Here is a 22,666-nt window from a genome sequence, read left to right as displayed (position 1 = left end):
CCAAATGTGAATTCAATTATACTTAGCTTAACCCATCTCACAAGGTTGTTTTGAAGATGTAATGAAATACCACTTTGACCTCCTAAAGAAAGGTGGTGTATACAGTATTAATGTTGGGCAAGATCCCTACAAGTATTCCTAACCTGCATCAGACTTTCTCAAAAATAGGTCAAACTTATTTCTCCCAAAAGTAAAAATAATTTGAGTAATTTCTTACCTGCAATTTATGAAGCCTGTACTGCAATTATAATTCCAATAACTCTTGGAAAACTTACAACTCTTAAAAGTCATCAGAATGCCAGAGACGGGAGGGGCTCACAAGTGTGCAATGAAGTTCTGGAAGTTATGAAAATCTGACAGACAAAGTAGGCTTTCTTATCCATGCCAAAGGTTTGTAAAGTTTGGTTCTTCTCTCTGATACTGGAGAACTTTGGGGGCTACTAAAACACTTGGACAAAAGATATTGGTTCTCCTCCTCCCTTGCCTTAGATATTTTACTTAACAGTTTGTTTTCTTTTTTAAATGTACAGGGTGAATCAGCATACCGACATTTTTCACAGGAAATACAGAACAGAAGCCTATTGTTTAATAAGATATCTGGAGATGCTGCCAAATCACTGCTCTTTATGTTCAACAAGGTCAGTTCTCTTTATATGTTGTTATTACTGTATTCTTGAACAAGGGAGGGGTAAGTATAGAATGTGATATAACCAGCTCACTATCGCAAAATAGAATGGAGAAGGGAAACGACCCATCTTTTCCGAAAGTGACAGTGTACCACCATTTGCTTAAGTTTACCTTCAGGAAAAGAGCCAGATGAACAGAGATTTAGGCCTATTAAAAGTTAGCCTGAAGGGTGCACTTAAGTGTGATCCAAAAATGGAATCTAGGATATAAGTAAACAGAAAATAGAGAGCAAAATTCTTAATGGCTCCTATATACAGGGAGTAAAAGCAAAATAGTTGCAATATGAAGATTTGGGGGGGTGGGAAGAATGGAAGAAGCAAAAGTTGCTGTCTTTGAAAGATGTGTTATCACCAGGGGCAGGTTTAATTGCTCCCTAATAGTGAATCTTTTACATCCTTCTGTTTAAGTGGATGGCCCAAATTCAGTCTTATGGTGAAGAGTTCTGCCTTTGGTGATATTGTATCTTAGTGAGAACAAACTAGTTCTAGAATCCAGATTGCCCAGCTTCCAAAGAGAATGATTTCACTGATATGCTATACATCAACTGTAATAGTTGGACTCTCATTTTGCCTCTTTAGTAGTATTGAATGCCATCATTAACCTACAGATTTCACTATCTGGCTGCTGATGGAAACAGGACACTGGCCTTGATGGATCTGGATTTATCCAACAAGCCATTACTTAAACTATCATGAACATAATTTCGCTATTAACTAAACTGTGCTGCCATTTTTATTCTTCACAGAACAATAACTCAGCATTCATCAACCAGGCACCTTCCTAGATTACAGCATCTGGAATTCTCAAGCTACATATCCATGCTGCCTGGGAACTGTCAGAGTAGCAGCCCAAAACCTCTGGAAGACATCAGATATAACCTGGCTCAATATCTACAAATAGCCTCAACAATCCTGTTTCAAAATTACTCATTAATTTCTAATAGGTAGATTTCTAACTGATGAGTATCAGCCAGCCAAGCTACTTTTCCAGATGTAAACTATATTGGAAGCAATTTTGTGGACCAGATTTGGAAGCCTCATATGCGGTAAATTAGGAAAGACTTTGAAAGAATCATCAAGAGAATGAATATAAAAATGGAAAGCTTGATATTATGTCGAAGAGAAAACAACATTCTTCTAATTAGAAACACTACAAATTATTAGCCTATTAAAAATTAAACTGATGAGCTTAAATAAAATCAGATTGAAAGAGATTCTTAAAGTATCAAAGCACATATATTTTAATTAGTAAATTAGGAAAGAATGATGAATTAATATTATATATCAGTTTATACCAAGGTGTGTTAGAGTATTCACAGAAAGCAAGTAGACTAATATATATTGTGTTCAAGATTGTGAGGACAATTATTATGAAGATAAAAAATTGTTTATTCAATTAATTGTTCATTAAGTATGAACAAATCTTGCATTAGGCACAAAATAAGATTCTTGGCCTAAGAATCATGAAGAAGTAAAAAGAATATAGCACAGGTCATCATAAAGAGCGAACATTCAAAACGTACTGATTAATCAATATTGTGGTATTGGGTTTCTGTATGGAAATTGTTCACTGACTTCCTCCAAAGGACATTTTATGTATTAGAACTTACAGCAAATCCAAACAAGAATGTATTGGAGGGGAGACAATTATCTCCAAACAGTTCGCTCAGGGGGAAGACAGACTTAATTTGAAAAGGGGATTCAAAGTGCATTCCTCAGGAATGCTGCAAGCCTCCCTTGGCAACTGGGCATAAACACAACAGCCAACTGAGTTGTCATCCCTCCATCAGCCTTGACCCTTGAGTCTCTTCTCATTTCATTTCCATTGGAAGTTAAAAGCATCCTACAGCTGGGGGCTGAGAAAGGCAACTGTGATGCTGCTTCTCTGCTTCCCTGCTCAGTCTGCTGGATGTAGGAATGGAAAGAAGCAGACAATCTTATCACTAGGAGTGCCCATGGGGGGGAAGGGGGATAACAGTCAAGATGGTGGCTGCAACCATGCAACTGAAGCCCACTCCCCTTTTTGTAGGCATCTGTGATGACCACAGAAAAGGGGCAAGGCGCTGATCACATGGTCATCATCTTGACGTTTTTGACTCCCTGATGGACACCTTGCTTCTCACTTCATTCAGAGTGCCAAAGAAGGGCAGAAAGAAGCTGAAGATCCCCAATCTTCTTCCATCTCTTTTCTAAATCTGAAATGGAATGTTTTGAAATTTGTGCTATGCAGAAATTCTTCTGCATTTTTCTTCTGCCAATTTTCATCCAGCTTGATGGAAGAAAATTTTCTTCTGAATTTTTTTTGAAAAATGAGTATTTTAATGAAATTCTAATGAGCAGAGTGGGATTTACTCTGTGTGAGGGGGTGAAGACATGAATGCTCTGTCTTTTACTGAGCAATCATCTCTCCCCACCCCCTCCCCCTGACTTCCTATACTTCCGTTAAAACTGAGGGAAGCTATTACGAAGGAACTCAACCCACTGGGTTTTTTCAGATGAGGAAGCATGTGCAGCCAGGGAAACTTCAGACCAGTGGAAAACAATTCCAGCAACAGTACCTTCAACCATATTTGACAATAAAGTAAGTTCAAAAATACCACGAGAAAAAAAAATCAAGTATATGGAAAATAAAGTAGAAAAGAACACTTTTTCAAAGGGGAAAAATACCTGAAAAATTGCAAGGTAGATTCGAATGTGAATTAAAATTGCAAGACCATTTTAAAATGGATGTGATCTGCCGGAAAATGGCAGTTTTAACATGGTAGAAGAAAATCTTTAAATACAAGGGCCAGGAAAATAATCAGATTACACGTATTTAGTCTAGAATTGCTGTAGAATTTTGCTTGTTTTCAATTTATAAGCACCACCATCATAGGAGAAGAAACACAGCTAACTATAGTGGATTTCTTTCAAGAATAAGTCTAGTGTAGTTTGTCATATTACGCCAGATGATGTGGAAAATTTTTCTGACTATAATATACAGGGAATGCGAACTTTTGCCCTGGATAGATAGCCATAAGGTTGATACCTTACCATCATGCTCCCAATAACTACTTCAGATGGTAAAGCTTCAGTGGGTTAGATGAAGGCAGGAAAAGCTGCAGGTGGTGACAACATTCCTATAGTTTTAATAAAAGCTAACATTAATTAGTGGGCATGTAAATTAAACTCTTTGGATGCCCAAAGATTGAGGATTAACAATGATCATCCCAGTTTATAAAAAGGGCAATAAATTATATCCATCAAAAGATAGCTATATTTGTTCCTGAATGCCCTTAGAAAAACTTATTTACTACAAAAAAATTGAATATAGCCTGATTCACTTTAGGTGGCTTACATAAAATACATCCAAGGTATCTATATTGGAAGTTGAGTGAACGGTGTAGAACAACAGTACTGGAGATGAATAGACAGATTTTAGGCCAGGCCATTCTACCCTGGTGCAGGGCTCTTTCAGCATCTGAAGAAGAAATATATGAATAAACTCAGATAAATGTTACTATGTACCCTTTATTGATTTTAATGTCCTTTTAACTCACTATTGAGAAATTGATTGTGGAATAAATTTGAAGATACTTCCCTAGACAAAACTGTGTTGTTACTTACAAGGAAATTATAAGGGGAAAATTCCTTCTTTAGGTGCCCACATTAACTTATTTGGCCATCTGACTTCTGTAGTATCAAATGACAAAGGGGCTAGACAGGGCCATATACTGGCTCCATTGCTACTGAAGTTTTATGTCAATTCTATGAGCTTGGTAAGCCCTATTTTCTCACACACACACACATGCACCATAGTTAATAAACATTTTAAAGCCAATCTCTATGCTAAATGATATCATGTTAGTGAAAATAACACGAATAACAGGAATAAGAAAGTCTTCACATGCCTTGGCTAGTTATTGAAAGAGGGACTGTTGGATAACAGAAAGGCAAAATACAAATCAAGGATAGAAGTGAAAACTGCAATGTTACAAATATTTTGGTATCATTTTTCACATCTCTAGAAGCTGGAAAGCTCATGTTCAATATAACATAGAGCTTGAAGGAGTGCAAATGCAATTCTTAAGTCCTGTAATACCACAAGAGTATTATCAAACCCCACCAACAATTTGAGTATCGTGGCAAAGATGATGGCAACCATGGAACAGTTGAGCAAAGTTTTTATTTATCAGTATTATTGACTTCTGGAGACTATAAACACAACATTCTTGAGATCCATTTTAGCAGCTCTTCAGTGTGCTTCTAATTTATTATCATATTTATCTAGAAAATGTATATGTCCACTCATCTTACACACACACACACAAAAATCCTCTGGGTGGCTAGCAACAATACAGAAGAAAAAAGACCCATATTATAAAACCCATAGAAAATAAGACAAAAACTACTATGAAAAAAATAATAATACAATAACTCAGGCACCTTACAGTCAGCTTGTATCACCAAAACCACATACTGGTCTCAACTAAGCACCTGGCTCTAATGCCTGAGCAGCAAATGTTATCTTAAGATTAGAAGCAGGCCACTTAAAGGGGAAATGCAATCCAAATCCTGGTTATATCTCCCTAATTTGGGGATGAAAAATGCTTTATTTTCCATCAGGATTAATTCCTCTAGTATTTTTTGGATCCTGCAGATTCCAAATGGAATAAAATTCTTACCAAGCAACTGGAGCTGTGGCTGATCCATTGAAGTGCTGACATCAACGGGATACAGAAATGCTAAATCTCTAATCAAACATTTCCAAGGCAGAGATTTACAACAGGAACAGACTTTGGTTTATAAATATCCCACCTGAGCTGTCCAGCAGTCAGACTGAAGCCATCTAATTATTTAACTAATATAGTGAGAGGAAACAGTGCAGGGCATTTAGTTTGGCTCATTTCAACATACTCCTCTCAGCTGTATCAGAGGATTGCTATAAAAAGATTCCTTTCACCAGACAAGTGTGCCCTTGAAGCTAGCAGGAGGATAGAGACAAGCTGATCACGTACTTCTGTACTGCCTCTTTTATTGGGGATGGATGGATGGATGGATGGAGATAGATAGATAGATAGATAGATATATAAAAAAATCAGAAGTTAAGTTTCCCCTACTTTAAAGAACTGTGTAGGCAGGTCTACTGAGTTTTATAGCTCCTTGGTGTTCTTAGATCAAGATACAAACATCTCAGACAGCATTTCTAGGTCTTGCTGGCAGCTCGCAGCATATGTAAACGAGTTGTTTATAAGGCTAAATAATTAAAGTAAGCAAGATTTAGGCAACTAGCAATAAAGCAAAAAGAGATGACTGAAACGGAAATGTTTCAAACTACTATAATTATGTATATTAGTAATGAATTTGATTAGTTTTTTCCTTTTTTCCTCCATTTATTATAATTAAATACATGCTGCTGTATTTTAAAATCAGGTGTGTTTTAATTTTTGTTTCTTTTCCTGTTCTGGATTCAACTGGTCATAGAACATAGAAAATACTAACTGAATGATTAATCTGATTTTTTTTTAAAAAGTTACCCCTGCCTATTTCTTTGCCCTGGGTGTAGCCGCTCTATGCCTACTGTATATAATTTAAAAGCCAAAATCAGGCTTGATCCAAAATAGTGTATTCGCACCTTAAAGTAAAGCCATTCCTTCCATCAAAAAAGAGTGAAATGCTTGTGTTCTGATTGCTTTTTATGCAGGAAAAGCTTTAGAGTTTAGTTGCACGGGCACATAGCACATACACAGAATATGCTCACAAAAACCATCATTGGGGACAATGGTAACCTCTGAAAACAACCCAAAATTTAAAGGCTATTCTTACATAACATCCCACCCTGAACTTACTCTTCTGGTTATTCTCACCAACACCTTTACCTAGAATATCACAAACATGGAGAATGCCCACTAAACACAGAAACGTGTACAAAAATACAACATACATAAAGTAGGGTATCTTTTTAAAAATGCAAATATACAAGTTTTCTGCATGTCTTCTCTTTGAAATTATCTGACTAAAATGTGGCAGGTTTCATCCCCTTAACAAGAAATAATTATTTTATGCAATTTTGCCACAAGAGAAAAAATAGCAGCCATATCTTTATTTCTCTAGCCAAAGTGGGAACCCAAAGTGTTGCCATGGAAACTTTCAGAGGTCAGCCAAATGTCTGAACATACTTTTGAAACAGGTACTAACTGAATCTTTTATTTCTAAGCTTTAGCAACACTGCTAATATCTTAACCAGATCCCTGCTATTGTGAAAATAAGAAGCTTAACATAATAAAATGAAGCAGAGTGGGAGCACTATGAAAGATTTTTCCACAGTATGCAATTGAATCATTTCAATCTTGCTATGAGAAGTTGTTTTGAATGTAATTTTACTCAGTGGTTCTTCACTAGAGAGTATGTTTCAATACTTACATACAGCACTTTTCAGCCTCAGAGGCAACACTGACAAAAATGTTCATCCGCTATGATGGCCACTGCAGATGTTATATCTTTGGGCTTCAGGGTAAGAATTTAAATGCTGAAGTCGCTTTTTTTTATTAGTAAATGCTGTAATAATGGATACAATATTTAGTAATTTGTCACATGCTACTTTGGCTCTTATAAGCAAAAGAGAGAAACCAGATGGATTTTGTTTACCACAACTTTCCCTCAGAGCATAATTAATTGTAACACAGGGCATGTTAGTTTGAAACACTTATTGGAAGTATATATGTCTTCTATTCTTTTGGCTGAGAAGAGATGGGCAAATGTTCAGACCAGCAGAGGAGGCTTGGGACTTGGCTCTGCTAATTAATCACATTCTTCCCACTGAGTAGCAAGACTAAATTAAATTTCAGGACTTCAGGGAACTCACATTGGATGGAGGAAGGTGACTGCTGCTTGAAAAGCCATGGCTTAAAAAAGACTCATGAAATGACACTGGGCAGCATTGAATCTCTTCTTCTTAATGGAGTAGGAACAGCTGTTTCATTCTTCCCATTTTGCTTTGATTACTACAGAAGACTACAGTCATTTGGACAATGCCCATCTGAACCCTCTTCCTCTGTGACATCTGGTTCAAGTGTGACCAGGTATCACAAGAAGGAGATCTGGCCCTGAACAAAAACATTTTTGAATGCACTGTGGGCTTCTAAATCTCTTTAGGAAGTCTTTGACTGAATGGCTTAGAACAGTGTTGTCCAAACTTGGCCACTTTAAGTTGAGTGGACTTCAACTCCCAGAATTCCCCAGCCAGCATGGCTGGCTGGGGAATTCTGGAAGTTGAAGTCCACTCATCTTAAAGTGGCCAAGTTTGGATAACACTGGCTTAGAAGAAAGAGATGTGTGGCTGTCTGTACAACTGCACGTTACCTGTTGAAAATTCACAAGCAGTTGTCACAAAGCAAGTGGCTGCGTAAACACACATAGGAAAGGCAGTCTTTTATTCAGTTTAGCTGCTTTCTTTTAAGACGGGTTCAGATGGCAATCTTCCTGAGCAAAAAAACCTGCAGAGCTTTGCTAGTCCAACAACTCTTGAATGCTAAGATAAGGGTGACTTCCAGCTCATGTTTATTTTTTTCTGGAATGTTAACATCCTGCAAGGACAAAACTGCTCCACCTACTAGCAAACAGGAAATGGCATCTGGTACTTTGGCTCAGAGATCCCAATGAAGCAGAAAAAATCACTCCCAAATTCTCAAGCAACTCTTAATTTAAAAAAATACCTATCTTAGAGCACATAAACATTGAAACGTTGGGGAAATCATTAACGTAGGAGGATTACAGCTGCCATTAGGATCTGGGCTTCAGATCCTTTCCAATATGTGCTCACAGTACCATCAGAAACTGAAAAATCAGAGGCCAAATCTGAACAAAATAACTTTTACATGTCCTCCACGTGTCCATTTAAATATTGTAAGGCTGTAGTAACTGAATGATTTGAAATATATAGAGACACAGTAGCAGATACTGACACAGACCTTGAAATGTCATTTTTTTAAAAAACAGAAGTATTTGTTCAATTAGGAATATTTTTTACTGGGTATATCTTAATATGCAATCATTTCTCTGGTTGAACTCACTGAATTTTTCAGAAAATTTCTTAACACACAGTAACTGGACTTCAAAGCATTGTCAGGTGCATTTATACCAGATGTTAACTTTAAGCTAAATCTTTCCAGGCATTTGAGTTTTACTGTCAGAAAAATGCCATTGTATTTTACAGCAGTTAACTTTCTAGGCTTTGTCCCATGATATGCCACACAAATATACTATATTTCATGCTGCCTTGTGTTGTTCAAACAGGTGCAGACTTCATCAGAATTTTTTCTTTGGGCTAATAGCACTGAGAATACTTTATCTGTCTCTGACTCTGGGAATTGTGTTTAAGCACAATCATAAATCAGCTGGCAGCTTTCTTTATGAATCAGATGCTGGCGTGTGCAACTGTAATAGGAATTAATGTCCTTTCCTTCGCTTGTTTAATGATTGGGCAGAAATCGTCACAACAAATCAAGTTGTAGGACATTCTATTTATAAAGTGACTCCTAAAATAATAAAAAGAAAAGTCTTGTAAAGCATTCCACCATGAAGTTATATCAACAGGAATCAAAAATGACTTGAGGGCAACTTCTTTACCTTTGTAGTAAAAGTTTGAACCTGTCTAAAGACGTTGAAGTGTTTGTCACAGTTATCTGTTCTCTCTGAAGACTGTACAGGGCCTGCTGTGGTCATTCTATAACATCTGCTTGAACAAAGTAAATGCCCACATAGGGTATCAGTAATGGAGCAATGGACAGAGGCGAGGGGATATCTATTCCATTTTGTTATTCCAAGGGTTCTTTCTAAGGGTCCCCCACTTTAACTTTCTAAATTATTTCTAAAATTAATTTTGGAATGAGTACAGCTACAGTTTGTAAGTCTTATTCCTTTAAAGTCTGTTGATATGTACAACTGATTACGCACACCGATAAGAAAAGAAGGCAGTAAAAACGCTAGGAAGAAAAAGAAATTCTAATTCATACAAAATACTGTACATAATGGGAACAAAGATGCAAATGAAAAGCTACTGAAAAAACAAGGAAGCATTTCTTGTATTTTTACATCACAAATGTTGTACATACTGGAATACAAGTTGCATGTGCATCCCAGGCAATGGAGTTAGTCTCACATTGAAGCTAATTTCAGAACAATGTTGACTTAAGCATTGCACATGAAAACAACAGAATCTTAACTTCTTATAGCAGTAACATGTATGCTACAATAGAACTAGGCACATGAAATACACTAACAGCTTTATATAGGTAGTCCTTTGGATTCAAAGAAGACACGCTGTTGTGCAGTTCATCTGTGGGCATGGAGGTAGCTCTGCAGTCCTAGTCTGGAAGTGCAGAATCTAGCACAATGGGAGCACTGGAAATCCATTGTTGTAATAACTGTGGGTGTTATTCTGTGATGCCACTCACGGTTTTCTATCAGTTTTTGGAGGCGTCTGTCTTCAAAGCCAGTGGAAGCTTCATAGCAAATGAATGGTGACATATCACCATTATAAAGGACCTGTCCTGTCATTCCATCATGGAGTAGCTGAATTTCCTCGGGCATCTGTAATATCTCAGGATGGTCCAGAGAGCCTCCCTGTTTACAGTGTCAAATGCCTTTGTCAGGTCAATGAAGACAGAATGAAGAGGTTTGTTCTGCTTGATGCACTTTTCCTGGACTTGCCTCACAGCAAATATCATGTCTGCTGTACTCCAGTCTGATGCGCCTGGGTTTTCAGTCCAAGTACAGTTGTTACAGTCTGCATGATGACATCTTTAAACTGCGTCCACTCTTCAGAACAGGTTCCTACAAGCAGTAAATTGCCAGAGAGTTTTCCATGAAGTATATCTTGAAAACATTGGACTTGGCCTGGGTCTTGGAGTCTTCTGATGCTGAATGACATTCTGACAGTCCTTGGTTGCTTATGATGTAAAGGGGCTATGCGTGTAATGGAGTTTTAAGTAGAGCAGCTATTGCACAGAGGCAGTCCCACTCTCTTGGCAGAAGAGTTCTTAATCTAATGGCACGGACAACTGTTATGGCTGCTGCAGTGGATGACCAGGACATCTAAATGTCTTGTCATGCCCTTAGCACTCCACAACACCTGCTGGGCTTGCCTTCTTGACCTTTGGGCCATTGATCGGTCTGCTCTGCTCAAACTGCCAGGGCCAGACTTCACATGCTGGGATAGAGAAATCCCCTGTCTCAACAAGGGTCAAAGACCCGTCAGCTACCCTCATCTGGTTCGGCCTGTTTGCTGAGATGGTTTACCAGGGTGTGGCTACTGCGCATGTTACAGCTACTTGGAGCCACAGGAGAGAGTTGAATGCCAGGTGGGAACCAAAGATGAATGAGCAACCCTAAAAAGGCACGGCAGGCCCCTCCACCAGAAGTGCTACCTGTCCCTGGGCAGCCCACACGTCCTACATTCTATTGTAACATGTATGCTACAATAGAACTAGGCACATGAAATATACTAATAGCTTTATCAACTTACAAAATGCATCTAAGAAACAATGTTCCAATTTTCTGTTGTCCATGTTCAGCAGTTGTAACTCTTTCTTCAAACTCAACAAGATTTCTATAGTGATTAAGGAATATTTCCCACTTAACTGTATTTTCGAATAAACATGGATAGTATTGTACTGTTTTTTTAATTTAGATCATCCCATTGGAAACAGATTCTAATATATGCCCTTCGACCATTTCCCCTTCTTTTTGTGTCTTTTATCTCCTTTCTCACCTTATTAATATTGCAATGCCTGGAGAAAGTCTGCTTTATGTTTTTAATTCTTGTGCTATTCCTCTATCTTTGATGTATTTATAATCCATGCAAGTAGGGATGCCTGAAAAATCTCTGCAAATTCTGGAACAAACTGACCCAATTAATGCCTGAGCTAATGTTCAGAATGGAGGACAGTTTTCCTTTGGAGTGTGCTATTCCCTCAATATTCTGATGCAAATCACAACTCTAAAAAGTACCAAAATAATATATAGATGTATATTTGTCCTGTGTTTAGAAGCCTGCACTTTGAGAAAAATATATTGTAAATGCAAACTTGAAGCCAAGTTTTTAAAATCCCACATAAATGAGATGAAAAAGAAGAAGGAGCAAGCACATGAGAACTCATATAAGATGGGTCTGCAACAAAATGCTACAGCTTGCAGCATTCCAATTCAGGGTGACAAATATTTCATTCTACCTCCTACTGTTTACTTTGCTTTCCTAAGTATCTGTCAGCATTCTGCGGCCATGCTACAAGCTCAGTTCTGTACATGAGGCTCCACCTCCCACAAGCAGCATGAATGGCTACATATGGAAACTCAGAAACTGTATAATTCTTTGATTACAAATTCCACAGATTACATTACTGAACAAATTATGGGATAATTTCCAGTGTAAATTATACAAGACAGTTATACAACTGCTTTTAAAGAGATATTTACAAATGTTTTAATTTATCGTATGTTTGCCTGTATGGCTACGAATACAGCCAGATGTAGAGATGATTCATATGATGTCTATAATACTTGTTTCTAGTTAAGGTTGACTTCCATTTGACCCAAAGACTAAAATTGATCAATTAAAGTATGCTCCCATAATCTGTTGTGCAATAAATACTGCACAGGAGCTGTTAACACAGATTGAAAACAATGAATACTAAGCAAAGAGAGGGTGTGAAACAACTTTGCCATTTGTGTTTGACCCACGATGTGATAGCAGTTAGAAGAATATATTAAAAACCTTTCTATTTATGCAGAAGAAAATGCCCGAGATGCCAATGTATGGTTCTCTGAATACCAGTTTCAGCAGAATGCCACAGCTCCCACTCTTATGCTTAGATCTACCCCTTCAGTTGATAATTACATAAAGGTAGGTAAAGTCTGCTTTGATCTGAGCTTGATGTCTGCTCAACTTCTTGGAAATATCCACCTAGTTTTCTTGGCAACAATATGAATTTGCTTTGCCATCACCTTTCACTGGCGTGTTTTTTGACCTTTCCAGTCTAGTGTCCCTGCTTAGTTGTTTTTTTTTTTTAAATCAGCCAAGATTAGTTAATGTGGCTAACTAGCCAGGGAGTTACTCATGCATATTAAATGCTTATATGTATATTTAACATCATGTATAATCAGGATGGATGCCAAAGGTAAACTTACAAAACCAGTATGTGAACATAGTAATGTTTTTTTTTCTTTTGTTTTCAATACAACAGATTGACCCCTATCTACCTACCTACCTACCTACCTCAACATACATTTCATAGATTAAAAAAAAAATGATTCTAAGCAATAATGAGTGTATTCACCTCAAATATGTACAGCATCACCCCTAGTATGTAGATCTGGCACATAAAATTATTAAGGCTTTTGATTATGTAGCTACATTTAAATCTTAATTGCTGTAAACTGGGAAATAATGGGAAAACAACTTTAGTTTTTAGTTTTCCCCTACTATGAGCAATCGCAGCAGATTATAGAACCTAGATGACTCTGGCCAAGCAGGGCCATTAATACTAAGATGCCAGAAGTCAAAAATCAGAAATCTGGTAGCACCTTTTCAGACTAACTAATTAAAGGCATAAACTATAGCTCATGATAGCTCAGCCTTTTAATAACACTAGTTTGAAAAGGTGCTACCAGGCTTCTGATTTTTGGCTACCATAGACTAATATGGCTCTTCTCCTATAATACTAGGATGGGGGACTACTAAGAGACATAGACTTAGAAATTGGGGGTAGGGGAGGAGGGGGAGAGAAATCTCAGAAGGAAATGACTAATCATTTCAGTATTTTCACCAGTAAAACAACATGGATATGTACATGTAGTTACCGAGTATTGATCTTGACTCAAGGGAATTTTTAATATTTGCTAACTCTGCTACAATTTTTGGGGGGGAGGGATAGCTTTTTTCAGCTGGCTACTATTAGCTATTTAAATTATTTTATGTATTGTTTGCCTATTCTGTTCCTCTTTTTTTTTTTTTTTAACTTGTTGCCTATAACATAAATTATGGGGCTAGGTGGGCCTCTTTGGGAAGGGCATTTCATAAAATTGGTGCCACCACTGAAAAAGTTCTACTTAGGTTATGCCTTTCACCAAATTTCTGTCAACAGGAAAATAGGATCTCAAATGATTCTGAATCTACTCACTTCCCATGATATTTTTTTTTCCACTGATACATCTTCTATTGGAGCTTTTGCCTATGCTTGAATATGTTATCTGACCATTTCTTTTATGGTTCTTATGGTTTACTTTTACACTGCTTTGACATTCTATTATTAAACATAATGCTCAGATTTTCATGCTGAATGTAAACTTTGTTCCATTTCAGACTATAAAGCTATGGGAGGTTCATGTCAATGAATGTACCTCCATGGGCAGAAATTCCTCCACATAGAAAACATCTAGCCTAGCTTTCTCTGGGTTTGTATTTTGACTGTTTGCAGGGAGGAAGCCCAGACAGAGATTTACCAACTCCAGTACAAAGCAGTCCTTAGACAAATTAGACATCAGACAAGCTTCTATAAATCACTACCAATTAACACTGAATGCATTGACAAATACTTTATATAGCTATCAGCTATACAAATTCCCTTTTTATAGATTTTTACCATAATATATCTGTAATTATTGGCATGTCATTAAATGTCAATTTTATTCCTACTCCATGGAAAAATGAAAAAATATAGATGACCATTTTTAAGAAGCAACTTATCAAGTTATATGCTGTACATATAAGTGATCTGATAATCTGCTTTGGTTCTGCCAGTCCCTGTTGAAGACTGTTGTTAAGGCTGGCTCAGAGAATGGTTTCCTACCAATTATTCTTAGTGGACTGTGCATTTTATCACAAGTACAACTAAGTACAATATCAATGGTCAAGAGCATTCCAGTTTTAAGTATCCAGAGGAGCTACTCCATGGATATGGGGGAACGGCATATATTTCTTGACGTTCTAAGATATAAGATGCAATGTAAGTGCTCTAAAATATGGTAGCCAACATTTCTTATTCACATCTAGACTTAATTTCAATCTACTAGTCTTTGACCCTACAATGACAGGTAGCCCTGAGACAGGCCTCATTAAATATGATGGGGTAGTATTTATCTAGAAGTTTGTATTTATGTATTTATATAGAAACTTGACACATCAATATATAAAACTAGGGACATAGGACACTTTTGGTTCCCAACTCCACTGATTCCAATTTAAAATGCCCTTGAGCTGTTTTGATTGCTGACAAATTCCATCTTCCTCTCCTTGTAACTCTTCCCCTGTGTATGGTAGCCAAGATGAAGCAAGCGGGGCTGAAATTGACCAAAGTGAAAGAACAATAAACTGACTGGAATTGTTTTCTTCCAAGTGGTCTACAGATAAAAAATAGCAGATGAACTAATACATAAAGGCCAGCTACTTGCTTTTGTTTTGTTTTATTGTTTGTCCATTTCAGAGAACAATGGATATATAGCATGACTGTGTGCAATTGGAAGCCTCTGGTCGCAAGATAATTTGATCGCTAGGCAGGTCATTGCATGACAAAACCAGGATTGCATCTTCATATCTTTTCTTCAGCATATAACAAAACATAAAGTAAGGGTAGCAGAAACATTCCTCCTCTTCTTAGTCCCTAGCCACATTTCACTGCACTCTGTTGCATCCAAGGAGGAGAACCATGTTAGTCTATAGTGGCAAAAAAACAGGAGTCTGGTGGTACTATGGAGTTAGTCAGAAAGGTGCTATCAGACTTTGGATCTGTTGCATCCAACAATTTGTTCCCATTCCTTTTGTCCTGAAGGCAGCTTAGGTCAAAAGCAGTGTTTGGGATTTTAAATATACTGTAAGAACAGAGAATGATCCTCCTCAACTCTGTTACAATTGAATGAGAATTTGGATGAGGAAGAATTATGTCACATATCTTCCCGTAAGTTATTTGACATGCAAGGAGCACAAGAGTGATCTCACACAATAATGGTAAGTGGGCCCGAGAAAGTAACAGAGAGTAAATTGTTAAACAAATCTCTGAAGAAAATATGGTCTTCCAAGAATACATTCATGTAGAACAGGACTAAACAATCCTGTACCTTTGAGATGCACAGAGGAAAACAAACTTATATCAGATCTGGACATTACTTGATCTCCCACCCAAAGGAGGGTATCATCCAGTCTGTTTCACAGCTTGGGTAGAAGAATGTGCTGCAAAAATAGGGAGCTCTGAATTTGTTATATATAGGATTTGATTTTGATACACTGCAGTTATTGGAATTCTTTCACAATGACTTCTTAGCTTTTCTATACAAAAAATTCTTTATCAGAATTTGTGGATTCTTGTGTGCCTGTTAAATGTTCCTGTTCAACCTACCAGGAAGAAACCTGACATTACCCTCCATATGTCTAGGACAACAGTTCATCCAGACCCTGGGAGTTGGCAAAGATGATTGGGAAAGGTATCTGGGGAGCACCAGGATTCCTATTCCTTATGCGGATAAAATCTTAACGCTCAGATGTGTTAGTTCAGTTTGAGGCCAATGTGTAATTTAAAAAAGCATCAGCGTATCTCCATGCAAACACTGTTCTCATCATTACTTGTTAATGGAGAGAGTGTTCTATGTTTTACTTATTCACAGAACATAAATGTACCACTTCTCAACATGTTTACAATTATACACAGAGAAATATTCATGTGTACAAACAGCATCTATTCTGACCCATGTAGAGGGTTTGCGTTTATAGACACCAGTATGTGAAACAGTATTTGTGTTAGTAGAGTTCTCAAGAGAGCAGTACATTAAGTTATCAGAATAAGTGTGCTACTAAAAAGAATTTCACATCACAGAATATAAGGCAAAAAGTTCAAGTCCCATTCTTGGATACCTTGGAGCATAATAGATAAAAGCAATGAGAAAATGGTCCAATTCAGAGCTTGGGAAGAAATTAATAAGACCAGAGACAGAGGATGCATTTGGTAAGGACTTGGAAGGCAAGAGTTCCTAAAAGTAAATATCCACTTTTGTGTACAATGAGCATACCTTGCATTATATATATATATAAAATTCATAAGAAGTGAATTCATTCCATATACTATAAAATCTGAAAATCATTTGGACTTTGATACCCTTACAGCTTGCTTCATTCACCAGCGCATCAGGCCCCTTCGTTACTAATTTACCAACTGACACAGGCATAGCGACTTTTAATGTTTAATCTATTATTAAAGGGTAAAAAATTATTCCCTGTTTTTTTTTAAGCAAACTCTATGAAATTCTAGAATGAAACAGCAGATGCATTCCAGATTTTCTTTCCAAACAGCCAAAAATGATGACATTTTGCCAAATAAAATAAATAAAATAAAATCTGGGATACATTTCTATCCTCTGCTTTAAAGTATACATTACTTGGTCTCTGCTCAGTTAACAGATTATTATTATTATTAAGGGCCTGGTTTATGAATGATTTCAGGGAACAATTCATTCAGGAACTGGAAGCCTACAGAATTAACACTAGATATATGCTAGAATCATTTTGCTTTGGACAGCTATGCAGGCATTTCATGCTTATGTTTCATTTCCTTTGTCCTCTGATGCTCTTAATAGACACTCTGCCACCTGAGGTAGGTTTCAAAGGAGTCCACATGTGGCTGAATTTATTGTGTGGCACTGTGGCTTCCTTTCTTTCAAGTCAACTCCAAACTGAGACACACAAGGGCTGCATTGTGCATCTGGAGATGAATTTGGTACGTGGGTGCTCTCTGAAAAGGTGTGAAGACTTCTCCCACTTACACACCTCGTAACAGCACAAGCCTCAGAAACTAATCAAACAAAGCAATGAACCACCTCCTCCAGAAAACTAGTGCACACACTGCTTTCCCTTATGACCTACTTATGATGACAATACAATACCCGGGCAATAGTGAAGGAGGGTGGCGGTGCGCCTTCAATCCACTTAGATAGTAATAACCTCAACGCTGGGCAAAATGTCTATAAGGAAAGAGACACAGTGACAGATTTTGATACCCGAGCGTTTCCTCTAATCCTAGGAATACCGATTTTTCTTTTCAAAGTACGGAGAGCAGTTTATATAAAAAAGCCGCTGAACGCTTCAAGCCTACACGAACGACACACGTAACGGGCGACAGCAGATTCAGAAAGCAAATCCTAGCTTACAATAGATGGCAAACCGGCATTCCCATTCTGGGCGTCCGGAAAGGAAATTGCTCTGCAACTGAATGGAAAATCGAGTTTTTTTAACTGAAAGGGTTAAAAAAAAAAACTTCACCCGAGCACCACCTAGAAGATCTTCCAAGGCAAGCAGTCCGTACGCCCCAAACAAAAGCTTACCTTTCTCCCAGAGCGGTTCAGACGCGCGCGGACGGCAGCGGGCTTTCTTTGACTAAATCCTCAGCCAGATGCTCCCAACCCAGCGATCTCTTAATAGGAAGTGCACGCCAACCTGAGTGGATCCCCGCCCCCTCCCTCCCTCCCCCCCCCCCGGCCGCCTGCAAGGCAGAGCCCGCCGTGAACTGCACACCTGCTCGCTCGCCCTCCGCCGCCGGTGGGGCTGCTCGTCGACCCGCGGCCGCCCTGGGCAAGACCAGTGTGGGCAGGGAGGGAGGCAGGGAGGGAGGCAGGGAGGGCAACACCCTTCTTTGGGTCACCACTTGGCGCTCGCAGGGCAGCGGGCGATCGCTCGAGATAACATTGCGGGGAAGAGCCTCGCGTTCTTCCTTCCCCTCCTCCTTTGCCGAGATGCGCCTCCGAGCGCGCGCCCCAGCCCGCAAAACGCGCAGAGAGACGTAGAGCGGATCACGCTGCATTCCACCCTTCCTCCCGGTGAGCGAGAGCCCGCTTGTCAAAATGGCAGCTTGGAGACATTCCCTGCTCTCCTAAGGAGACGCGGATAGGCTTGTTTCTTCAGCTTCCACGCAATAAATCACCCCCCCCCTTTTTTGTGTGTGGTTGTTTACTCCACGGTAAACCCAGCATAATATGCTACAGACTCCTTCCCCCCCCCCACCCCCCAGCAAAATGGCAGTCCTTTCAGCACTGCTGCAGACAGCTCATTGGGTTCCATGAGCTTTCTGTAGTCATGGCAACAACCAACGGACGGATCTCCCAAGCATGGTTGATCATGTGCAGCTTGTCCCCCTCCGCTCCCGTCAACGTCGAAGGTAAAATGCGGCTGGGCTTCATTGTTACGCGGGGAGACCGCGCGCAGACCTCTCCAGCGCCGCGCGGGTCGCGTCGCTGGCTCCTAAGCGGGGCAAAGTCGGGCAATAGTCTGGCCTGCGCGACACCGCTCTAGAGGATCAGTACAATCCCGCGGAGTGACTTTCTTTCTTTCTTTCTTTCTTTCTTTCTTTCTTTCTTTCTTTCTCTCTCTCTCTCTCTCTCTCTCTCTCTCTCCCTCCCTCCCTCTCTCCCTCTCCCCCCCTCCCCCCTCCCTCCCTCCCTCCCTCCCTCTAAATGATTAAAACTGATCTGTGGCTTGAAAAATGTTTAGAAAGCAACTCAGACCCATTTATACCAAAGTGCGCCTTTTACAGCTATGCATTAGTAGGGAATCTGAATCAGGGGCCCTCTAGGTGCAGGACTACAGCTCCCATCCCTGATTTTGGTCATGCTGGCTGGGGCAGATAAAAGGAAGAGTTCAAGAACAGCTCTCTGCTCCAGACCTATAAGGTACTTGCTGTAACTGTTAGATACTGATATCTGTAGCACTAGTAACAAGGCTTCACAATTGTTATTCAGGAGATTGGTACTAACTTTTGTAGCCTAAAAGGGGTAAAGCAAGAGCTAGATCTAAGGTTTTAACGGGTCATCACAGATAATGAACATAGTCCAAAATGGCAATAATTTCCAAATGAGACAGGCACAGCAACGCACATTAGACAAAGCCAATACCAAATGACATCACACTTAAGACAGTGTGAGGAGCCCACCATCGTAATTTGTAAGGCATAATTTATGGCTTAGTGATACGTGAGAACACAGCCACTGCATACGATTCAGTAAACCTTGGTTGGAACAAATCATTCTATATTACAACGTATGGATCCAAGCTCTTTCAGAAAAACATGGAGCAACCCCAACACTGCCAAAATGTTGAGGCAAAGTGGAGATATCTGTAGGAATTCTGAGAAATGCAGGACATATTAAAGCAATGTTTCTCAACCTTCACAACTTCAAGATGTGTAGGCTTCAAGTCCCAGAAGTCCCCAGCCAGAATTCTGGAAGTTGAACTTCACACATCTTAAAGTTACTGAGGCTGAGAAACACTGTATCAGAGTATTGAAAGTCTGTATCCAGCTACACAGAGCCAAATTATGCTGCCCTTGCAGGTATCCCTTTAATTTACATTCCGAAGCAGCGTTTCCACTATTTTGTATAGTTTGAAAAGTGAAGTGGAGGTGGTTTTGGTATTTTGCAAGTTTTAAGATAGGCTGGTTGCTGATTAGACAAGAATGCAAATTTTCTCTGTATTTATGTTGCTTGTGATGGCAACCATTTTTATAGATACTGACTGCAAATAGCACAATCCCATTGTGCTAAGTAAAAATAAATAGGGTCAAAATTGAGGTTGACTCTAGATGAATTCATGTCAGTGATGTTGCTTTCTGGGTGAAAATAAGCTAGTGAGCGCTTTAAATGGACAGCAGGAAATAGATGCTTTTATTTTTTAATAATGTTTGTTAAAAAAGATTTTACAAAGATTTTAAAAACTACAGAAACATAAAAGAAGAAGTAGAAAAAGAACAAAATTATATAAGGGTAAAAGAAAAAGTGAAGGAGAACAAAAAAGAAAGAAAAAGATATCTAAAGAAGCAACTTCTGATCTTCTTTGCAGCAGTTACAAACATAGCAATTACCATCTCTACCCTCCCATATTGCATATCATGGTTCCCTTCTTCCCTGAGACAATCAGTAAATCCCAAAATCACCTCATTTTTATCCATTTTCAGCAAAAAGTCCATAAAGGGTTTCCAGTCTTTTATAAAAATAGTGTAGTTCCCTCCTTCATCAAACAGGTCAATTTAGCCATTTCTGCAGACTCAGCCATCTTCACAGTCCATTCCTCTATTATTGGTGTTTTTGTAGTCTTCCACCTTTAGGAAATAGATGCTTTTAAATAAAATACATATTATAGTTTTATCAAACAGGAAGAGATCTATATTTTACATTATATTTTGTTTAAAGGACAAAAGGCAATTTGAAGGCTTGTGTTTACCCCTCATTTTCTATAACATCACAAGTGAACAAATATATCACATGGTTGAAAGCTGCCAGAATAACAAGAACAAGAACAAGAACATGATGATCTGATAATATACAGTATCTTTCAGCCCTGGGTCTCTTTTTGGATGAGGGTTAAATTAGACATGGCTACTTTAAATGTTCTATAAACTCATAAGATGAGGCAATATTTGCAATAAACGTATCAGAGAGATGATTGGAGAAACATTTCATGCTACATGTATTCAGAAACTATATAGAAAAATAGTGATTTTGCATTGTTTAACAGACAATTTTGGACTTGAACTTTAGCCATGAAAGTTTAGTGTGCTGTCCTGTAATTTATGGTAAGCCAAATCTACTTCACATAGCAGTGGTAAGGATAAAATGGGAAAAACTAGTTACAAATACCTTTGAATTCCATGAAAGACATATTTATTTCTGCATTTATCTCCCACCTTTTCTCTGGGTTCTTAAGGTAGTATGCATAGGAGCTCCCCCAATTTTATTTTGACAACAGCCCTGTGAGATAGATTGACCTGAGAGAATGCCTAGCCCAAACTTACCCAATGAGGTTTTGAGTTTGCATTGCCAGTCCAAGTTGACTGCTTAGTATACGTGATAAATGCACCCCAATATGGAAGGAAGGGGCACTGCCCAATGACTCCATAATTTTATACAATTGTTCTCAGTAACAATGGTAGAAAATACTGAGATGGAAACTAGGATTTGAAGTACGCTTTCTGCATATTGTACAGTTTCTAAACTAACTGCAGCGAGTGGTATTTGTAAGTGATGCAAAGTAATTACATGTCAGTAATAAATTGTAGAAATTGCTGCATGAATATATGCCAGCAACTTTTGAGTCAGCTGCAAAATGGCCAAATTGATGTAAGAAAGGACTCAAACTGGTCAGAGCCTGTATGCCATGATTCAGAAGAGAATTTCATTCATAATATTTGACATGTTTTCTGTCTAAAACTGCTAGGCATCTTTTCTTTTCCTTCCTCATTTGAAAATATTATTTTGATTGTTCGCAAATAGTATATTAATATCCTGTTTTAGATAATGAAACTATTCATTATTTCAATAGTTTGTGTGTCTTCCAAAACATAAAGGCTAGATTAAGATGCATAGCAATTATATTCACATTTACTCAGAGGCAAGTTAAATTATTTTCAAAAGATTTTACCCCAAAGTCAACATGCAAAGGATTATAGCTTCCAAGAAGTTTATGGAAGAAAAATTTCTAATACTGACATCCCTTTACAATTCTTGCAGAGACATTTTAGAGGGTTGTATGTGGGAGAAGAGCACTTGAATAATGTGAAATTGATCTGGTGGGCTTTTGATGGAGGGAAAACTTTGTTCTAGGAACTTCTTAGAAGTATTATTTATTTTATTTCTAAATGTATTTAACATATTTATATGGCTGCCCATTTACTAAAGCACTCTAGGCAGTGAACAAATAAAAGCAACAGTCGCAATCCATAACATTAAAAATGTTATAAAAAAGAAATAGCCTTTGCAAATGAGGTCCCTAAAAACTCTTGCAACAATAACAACAGATAGCCTGCTCCCACAGCAAAGATCCATTAGCACCCTCAGCGCCTGGAGGAATATCAGGTCTATACAGCCTTGTGGAAGGCCAGCAGTGTTGGGGCCATCCATATCTTGGGGAGACTTCCACAAGACAGAGGCCATGACATAGAAGGCATGCTTCTGAGGACTCACAAAGCAACATT

General features: G+C 38.4%; 1 protein-coding gene across 8 annotated transcripts in view; it reads right to left on the bottom strand.

Moving 5' to 3' along the window:
* The window catches only part of SORBS2 (sorbin and SH3 domain containing 2), a 187,169-nt gene extending 168,984 nt beyond the window's left edge, over positions 1-18,185 (bottom strand). For 7 of the 8 annotated variants that reach the window (XM_088131516.1, XM_088131524.1, XM_088131537.1 and 4 more), the window contains exon 1: positions 18,030-18,184. The gene's annotated coding sequence lies outside the window, so the exon portion shown is untranslated. Of the gene's footprint in view, positions 1-18,029 lie in introns of all 8 variants that reach the window. The other variant, XM_088131576.1, reaches the window with a different exon arrangement.
* Between the last annotated feature and the right edge of the window lie 4,481 nt (positions 18,186-22,666).

This window comes from Python bivittatus, unplaced genomic scaffold, assembly GCF_059951505.1.
Source record: "Python bivittatus isolate LINGU-HERP-01145 unplaced genomic scaffold, Pbiv_v1 ctg000070_np1212, whole genome shotgun sequence".
In the NCBI taxonomy this organism is placed as follows: domain Eukaryota; kingdom Metazoa; phylum Chordata; class Lepidosauria; order Squamata; family Pythonidae; genus Python; species Python bivittatus.
The sequence above is the reverse complement of the archived record's forward strand: the minus strand, read 5'-3'. Positions and strand labels throughout refer to the sequence as shown.